The sequence below is a fragment of the Tupaia chinensis genome, unplaced genomic scaffold, assembly GCF_000334495.1.
Source record: "Tupaia chinensis unplaced genomic scaffold, TupChi_1.0 Scaffold000362_1, whole genome shotgun sequence".
In the NCBI taxonomy this organism is placed as follows: domain Eukaryota; kingdom Metazoa; phylum Chordata; class Mammalia; order Scandentia; family Tupaiidae; genus Tupaia; species Tupaia belangeri.
In genome coordinates, this window is record NW_006159859.1 from 2,784,573 (window position 1) to 2,793,589 (window position 9,017).

The following is a 9,017-nucleotide window of genomic DNA, read 5'->3' on the forward strand; positions in this document are numbered from 1 at the left end:
AATGCCGACAGTCTGATTACTGAGAATGGTCTTCATCCTCACAGTAGACACAGCAATTAAATAGTGTTGGCTTTTGGGTGTACATAGATATTATGTTAAGGAGAGATAGGCTTATTTTTACTAATTTTTAAATGAAAATATGACATTTCATCAGAATTCTTTGGTATTTGATATATTGACATAATGATATAGATTATTAAATTTTCTGAATAGCAGACCAGCCCATGGTATGGTGGTTATGATGGCCGAGTCCCACATTGCTAATTTTACAGTTCAAGTTCTGGACCCAATGGTACAAGGGATTCCCCATGGGAGGGGTTGCTTTTTCACTCTCCCCACCTCCGGTCTCTGGAAAGCGCACATACTGTGTGGCAAAATTGACAAAATAAATGTCCAATATTAACTAATTTTTAACATATAGAAGATACCTATACCTATTTATTCATGATGTGTTCTGTTTTCATATACTGTTGCATTAATTTCAATCTGAATTTTGATTAGAATATTTATATGTTCATATATAAATAACATTTATCTGTTATTTTCTCTTACAGAACCATCTTTGTCAGTTTCTGTTTAAAAAAAGATTGACCAAGTTTCCTAAGATTTACTTAAATGCTTTCTATGTTCTGGAATGGTTTATTTACATGAATACTATCTGTTTCTTGGAATTTTGAAAGAATTCACATATAAAACTCTTGAAAACCCTGTCATTTTTAAATAGCTCAATATTTTAAAATGTATTTCCATTATTCCATTTCACTTCTTTGTGACGATAGCCTGGCCTTTCTCAAATGCCCTGAAACTCATTCTCGCAAAATTGCACAATTTTCTTTATTTCATGAGACTGTAATTTTCAGCTGAAAATCGACAGTGTCACTCTCTCCAAGAACAGAACATACAATGTTCTCAAGCATATTTGTTCTAGAACTTCCTCCTCATTTTTATAGCATACTTTTAATTTCTCACAATACAACATTTCCTAGAATACAAAACAACTAGCCAAGTTGCTTAGGCTACAACTCTGTATCCATCAGCCAACATTGATTCCAGGTTCTGTGATGGACTATGGGGCAACATGAATTCTTCATTTTTCTAAGTCTCACTGCTCTTTAACACCCAGGGATAATAATGAGAATATCTAACTCATGGACTAATGAAAATAATTTGTTAACATTAACTATGTGAAGTGTCAACAAATATTAAGTATTCCAAAATAGTATCATTAATAATACAGGGAACAGCAAATGGCATAATGGTTACATCACTGGACTTCCACATAGTCAACCATGGTTCAAGTCCCAGACCCAGTGGCTTAAATTCATGGTAGGCATGTTTATGTGTGTCCCCAAAATCCCAAAAGGAAAATGAAGAGAAGGGATTGTGGCATGGTCTTCCCCTGGGGAGTGATTTCTCACTTTCTGTCTCTCTGTCTTTCTCTGCCTCTCTAGTGAGTGTACACGCACTATAGCAAAAGTCTCTCTAAAAAAAGAAAAAATGTCAATGTTGGTAAGTTATACTTTTTAAGAAAAATCACTCACTTAAAAAAATGTTTAAATGCATTTGCACAGAGTAGTATGATATACATAATATTTTTTTACTCTTCTTGTAGATTAGCTTATGTCCTTTCTCATTTTAAGTGTTTTTTAATTACTAAAGCAAATTGTTCATTTTTTTTCTTTTAAAGTCTAACTACTATGGGCCAACAGATAAGCAGGTTAAGGTGGCTGGATCCCACGTGGCTCACTGTATACTTTGAGTCCCGAACCTGGGATTCATAAATAAAAAGATAATCAAAATAATTTTTATTTTAGTATAAATAATTTTGCTTCCACCAGTTATTTTATTCAGTATCTTATTTATTCCTGAAAACAAAACAAAATTACATTGTAAAGTTTCCTAAGTAATCAAGATTAGGCTTCATTTTTAGTTTTAGAATGAAAAAATGACTTTTGTTTTACAATACTGCATTTTATTTTGTTAAAAAAAATTGGAGATAATTTTTTCTAGAGTCTGCAGTAGAAAATACTGCCAATATTATACCCTTAAAGTTAGACTCAATTAGTCCTCATTTTTTTTCAGTGGCAGACCTTTCATCATCTTTCTAAATAAGTAAGCATAAAATAAACACATGTTGAATGAGGAAATCAATGAATTGTTTCTCTGTATCTGGCCTATTAAATTTAAAGTGCTGGGACCAGTAGTTAGCGTAATGGCTATGTTGCTGGACTCCCATGTAGTTGACCACGGTTTGCGTCCAGGAACCAGTGGCTTAAAACTCATGCCGGGCCCGTGTGCGTGCGTGCCCAAGATCCCGAGAGGAGAATGGAGGAGAAGGGATTGCGGCGTAGCCATCCCCCTGGGGGGGGTGATTTCTCGCTTTCTGTCTGTCTTTCTCTGTCTGTCTGGCGAGTGCACTCACCCTATAACAAAAACCTCTACAAAAAAAAAATTAAAATGCTTTTATTAGTTAACATGCTGGTATACTCAATTGCCTATCAGATCATTTTCCTTCACTTTATCTACTGAATTATTTATTTAAGAAATTGGGGCCAGCAAGTGGTGTGGTGGTTAAGGAACTGGACTCCCGCATGGTTGAGTATAGTTCAAGTTCTGGACCCACGGCTTGAATATCACGCCAAATGCACATGCATACATACCCGAAATTCTGAAAGGAGAATGGAGGAAAAGGGATTGCAGCATGCCCATACCCCCCGCCCCCAAGGGTGATTTTTTCCATTTTCTCTGTATCTCTAGTGAGTGCACGTGCCCCGTGACAAAAACTAAAAATCAAAACAAACAAAAACAAACAACAAAAAACAAAAACAAGAACAGCAACAACCAAAAAAAAATTATTATTTTCCCCTTCAGATATCTCTTTAGTACTTCACTAGAATCTGGTGTTTATATTTTGATTAATTTTATCATCAAAAAGTCCTTCATTTCCTTGAGCAGATGTTTTACTAGCTATGCATTTTTATTTCATTGTCTTACTAATTTCTGTACCTTGGGCTCCTTTGGGCTCCTCTAAGTGGGTTCTCTGTTTCTTTCTTTTTCTTTTTTAGATTTATGTATTTCTATGAGAGAGACAGAGCCCACCTTCAGCAGTGCCTCCATGCTGCAATCCACCCCCAGCACCAACCAGCCCCAAATCATGGGCACAGGCACGGTTAGCACACTCAGGAATGTCTGGTTGTGAACCTGGAACCGTACCACGTGGGCCAGTCCTACAGTGTCGGTTTCACAGCTGTTCAGCCCTGAGTTTCTTGAGATTTGACAGCTCACTAAGGCACAGGCCCCAGACGCTCATTGGGCCTGGGTGAAGAGGAACACTCACACAGAACCACTCACTTCCTCCTCCTGGCCTCCAGGATTGGCCGCTCCTCGCCCATTAACCTGAGGCTCCTGTTGCTAGCCTTGGCTTTCTCCATCCCAAGGGGCCAAAATAAAACCCTTCTCTCTGCCTCCACCTGGAGCTCCAGCATCACATTTATCTACCAGGGCAATGGACCTACCACAGTAGGACTGGCTTGAAAAACAGAAGTAAGGGGAAGGATTTTCTAGGAACCATCTGGCTGTAATCACAGCCATCACAGGTTTTCCTCTTCTCCCAGGCCCCTCCCTCGCTCCTGCAAGCTATTGTATGAACAGTACCACTTCTCTAGGTGTAAAAAACCTGAGTCCCTGTGGGAACTTGGAGGAAGGAGCCCAGGTTCATCTGCGCTCACGAATCTCACCAGGTTGCTTTCAGCCTCACAGAGCTGTCTCCAAGGCAAGAAAAAGAGAGCAGAAGAGGGATAGATGGTCTTTGTGTTCTCAAGTAGAAAGTCTCCACGTTAAACACCCTCTACATCACTGGTCAGAACAGCCACAGGATCACCACTAGCAGGAAGGAAGATGAGGTGAGTGGCTCACATTTTTAATGTTTATCATGGGAGGGAGACAGGTTCTTCACCAGAAGGGAGGACACTGCTGTTAGGTAGGCAACTGATAGAGCTTGCTAAATTTCCCGATAGCTGATGCCAGCAGATAGCCTAGTGGTTACATCCCTGGACTCGCACATGGCGGACTCTGGCTCAAGTCCTGCAGCCGGTGGTTTGAAAATCATGCCAGGTGCACAGCTAAGATCCTAGAGGAGAAGGACATCATGGTCATACCTCCTGGGGGGTGATCTTTCACTTTTGCTATCATTCTCACTATCTCTGTCTCCCCCCATGCCCAAGGAGCACACGACCCTGAAACCTCTAATAAATAAACTCCCTGACAGCTATTAGGGGGTAGAGTCATGAAGTAGAAAAAATATGTCTCTGACTATCTAATAAGTCTTTCTCCTCCTCCTCCACCCTCTCTTCTTTCTTCTTCCTCTTTTTTCTTTTCCTCCTTCTTTCTCAAGACAGTGACAGTGTGTCACAGTCCTCCTTCCTCCAGCTTCCCAAGTCACTAGAATTATAGGCACACACCACCATACCTGGCAGCTCCCTAATAAGTCAGTTTTTCTGAATTTCTGTCTTAGTCTGCCGAGTGCAGTGCCCATTCACATGTGGAGGACAGTGGTGAGGATGAACATGCCACTTTCTCAATATCTCTTGTCTTACTGCCCTCACTCAGGGTTTCATCTGTGTTTGGTGCATGAGAAGTCTTCCTAAAACCTGGCATATCTTTGATCGCTGTTCTTAGCTTCTAGCATTGCTGGAGATTTGCATCTGTCTTTGAGATTTCCTAAGAATTTCTTGGTACTCTTGACAGAGGGTATGCATGTGGTTGCTGAACCAGTTCATCTTAATCTCAGTTCTTTCCACTACTCTGAGAAGGTATTTTTCAGCACATAGAAAGCCTGGTTGAGAAACAAAGATCTTAGCTACCTTGAAATCATTAATAAATAGGATCATAGGTGTTACTTTTTGCAGTGGTGTATCTTTTTCCTTTAAAAATTTCTGCTGACTTGGGGGAATTATGATATTTCCTTTCACGTAAGGAGATTAATTTATGCTACACAAGAGCATGTGACTTGCGATTGTTGCAAATGACCTGATTCTCGAAGGAAATTTATGGAGGGAGCAGAAAAGCCAAGTTAGGATAGTAAAGGAGGGGCTATGAATGCAAAAAAAGTATTGAAGTATTATGTGTGCATATATGCCCTTATATATAAAATATTGTGTGTGTGTTTAGAAATTGGGCACAGTTTTACATGATGAGAATGATATTAGGAGTATCATGACTGTTTGGCTGAGTCATGAAAAGCTTTGTATTCCAAATGAATTTATCATGTCATAAGACACTTTGGAAAAGACAGGGAAATATATACATAATTTGGTATATATAAAAATTGAGGGACCAATAGGTGGCATAATGGTTACGTAGCTTTATTCTCACATAGCTGAATGCAGATCCAGTCCTGGACCCAGCAGCTTAGAACTCATGCTGGGTACATGTGCATGTGTGCCCAAAACCCTGAGAGGAGAATGGAGGAGAAAGGATTGTGGCATGGCCATCCCCCTGGGGGGGGGTGATTTCTTGCATTTTGTCTCTGTCTCTCTTTATCTCTCTATATCAAATGCCCTATAGCAAAAATCTCTCTCTCTTAAAAAAAAAACTCTCTCTATATTTTGTGTGTATGTATATATATGTGTGTGTGTGTGTGTATATATATATATATATATATATATATTTTAAATCTTCCATATGACATAAAATTTTCTTCTATTCTCATGGTGTAAAGTACCCATCACAGTCTGTTAACATTGATTTTGATAAGGTCCAGGTGTCTAATTCCCAAATATAAAACATGCGGATGTCTTATGGTGTCTTCTACTCAAATGTGATCCACAAATCCAGCAGCATTTGCTCACTTGGAACTAGTTAGAAACATAGCCTTGGGACCAGCAGATGGCATAATGGTTACAACACTGAACTCCCAGGCAGTCGACCACATTTTGAGTCCCATACCTGATGGCTTAAAACAAATCAGTCACATACGTGTGCCCAAAATCCCAAGAGGAGACTGGAGGAGAAGGGATTGTGGTGCGGTCATTCCCCTTGGGGGATGATTTCTCACTTTCTGTCTCTCTGTCTCTCTTGCCAGAGCTCACACCCTATAGCAAAAACTCAAAAAAAAAAAAAAAACCCAAAAACAGAAAACGAAACAAACAAACAAACAAAAAACAGAGCCTAAGACCACATCCAGACATTCAGTATAAAAATCTCATTTCACCAAGATCCCATGGGATGTTGATGTTTGAAAGGCACAGGGTATCTGAGTGTGGCGATGGATTAGAAGTGAGGAGGCGAAAATCGATGGATACTGGCAATGATGAACTTTCCATTTCCATGCTACTTTTAGGCTTAGCTTTAGGTTCAGCCTTCTCTTCTGATAGAATTCTCACACCTGGACCCTCCCATCGGGCTGGCTCTGTGGGTGCAGTGGGAGTTTGTTCTATCAAGTGCTGCTGGAGCCATCAGGAAGATTGTGGGTTCATCTCTCCAGTCCGTTGGTACTCACAGGGCACATGCACTGGGGTTCCTGTGGCTGGAGTGAGCAGGCGAGGGGCAGAGATTGAGGTAGGAGACCCTGTTTAGAGTGTTTGCTTTGTCTCTCTCTCTCCGTCCCTCTCATGAAAGGAATAAGTAAACTTTTTTAAAAAGTCTCTTCTGTCTTTATTTTGACCAGAGACTGCCCCAGTACCTGAAGTCTCACTGTCAGAAGTTATTTCTTTGTGTAAGTGTGGGCAGATGTTAAAATATGAATGTGTTCTCTCAGATAGGTAATGCATTATCCTGTTTTCACATGAGGAAAGCCTCAGATGAGGTAAGACTTAATCATGTGTGTGTGTGTGTGTGTGTGTGTGTGTGTGTGTGTGTGTGTGTAGCAAGGCCCAAGGGAATTGGAATCAAAAGTCTACATCTGGGAAAGGGGTAACTCTGAAACCTGAAACATGACCCCGGGGACCATGCCCGTCAGGGGGCCAGGAACAGCCCTGGGAAATTGAGATGTGGGGGACCCCAAACAGGGAAGTTGGGAAACACATCTCAAAAGCAAAGTTTACTTAGGGTCAACCTCAGCCCTACCTACTTAGCGTATATAAATCGTTCAAATAACACGTTTGATTCCCTCTGCAACTCTTCCTGAGACAAATATCACTCAAGATCTTCCAGTCTGAACTCCCAAAGAATTCAACAAAGCATCCGCTTACTGAAAATTCTTTCATCTCTATGGAATAGCTGCAGTGGTTTTTTTTTTTCAATTTTGGTTCTGAACTAGAGCAAAGATTTCAGATCACCACGTATGTAAACAAACTGAAAACTAGATGTCGCAATGACAGCTTTAAACTGATCCCTCGATCCCCATTATTTTGTCATGAACTCTTCCTAAATGTTACAAAAAAGTTTCATTCGTACATCTCAACAGCAAGGAAGACCGTAGCATCTGCATTATGATTTTGTTCTACTGAAATGATTTTTGAAAGTTCATACTTTTTCCTTCCCAGTAAAAGAGATGACAGTTTATTTAAATACTTTACTTCTCTGAGATGGGAATGAATACTTCCCTGCCTGGGTGCTTACGTGTGTCAGGGCCGGCACTAAGGTGGTCCGTGTAATTGCTGCAGGAGGAATGGGAACTGTTTCAGAGCATTTTCACATTAAAGTAATCCTAAGGAAAATGTGCTCAGACTTTCTTGGACAAACCCCAGCTCACTTTCTCTTTCTTCCCACATTTCACAGCTATGTACAGGGTCAGAACAGCAGGGTTCACCTAACTTGGGAAACAACTGTAATGAACTTCTGTTCCCCTGTCATCTGCATAGTGGCTCCTGAACATCATCCAGTATAAAAAAAATCTTCTAGGCATCTCAAAAAATATAGAAATCTCTAATTAAATGTAAATATCTGGCTATTCATACAAATGGTAGAGAGATTATTTGGGGATTTTTTTTTAGGGGGGGTTATCAAAATAATTGCACCAAGTTATGTTTGTCATGCCAAGTTATCAGTACTCATAACTCAGAACAAAAGAAAATATATATGATCTTTCATCTAATTTCTGTTGTATTAAATATGTGTTCTAAAAAAATGTATATAAGCTCTCACTTGTAAACCGAGTATGTTCTATATTTCTTTGACCTTTGCTTGGTTGGTAGGAATGTATGTATAGACACATACATTTTCTTCTATTTCTAGTAAAGTTAAATTTTTCCCATATGCTTCCTAACCATTTTATTATCACTTTTATTACTTTTTCAATGATCATTTCCATCATATTCTCTATATAGTATGGGTGTCATTTTTGGGGTCAGACTTCTGACTACTTCCCCAGGTTACAACTTACCTCTGGTTTTCAGTTATTTTATTTGCTTGTTTGGGTTTTAAACTTTAAGTTGTAAATTTTTATGTAGCTAAAACGCCTTCAGTTGACCTAAATCCAGAATTGCTTCTTAAGCAATTAAATGTGAAGTGGTCATTCAAAGTCAAATTAGTGCAATGTGATAGCAGATATAGATCAGGAGACTTTGGAGATCCAAAATCTCCTGCTGGGGGCTCCCAGGAGACAGAGATATTTCAAATAAATAAATAAACAAACAAAATGCTTTCTCTCTAGAGCTCAGTCACTGTTCATTTTGATATCTCAAAATAAACATCTTATAATTCCCATGCATTATTCAAACGCAGAAAGATAAGTGTCTGCATACATAATCAATGGTCTGCCCTGGATAAAATCCGGCCTTCTTTGACAAACTAGTACACAGCAGTCTTTATAGAATTTCACTCATTTTCTCTAATTGGAGAGAAATTTACATATAATCACAGTTGTGGCATGAAATAGAAGAGATCTATTTTAATCTAATATTTCATTTTAAAACCATGTATTACAGCTTTAAAATAGCTATAGCTTTTTATTTAAAATTGTCGTTATTGCACAAGAATATTCCTAACATTACTGAAATCATACTGTGGTATGCTAGTCCCAATTTCATTATATACATTCCTTGTCATTTTCTCTCTGTCCCTACATTTTCCTGCTG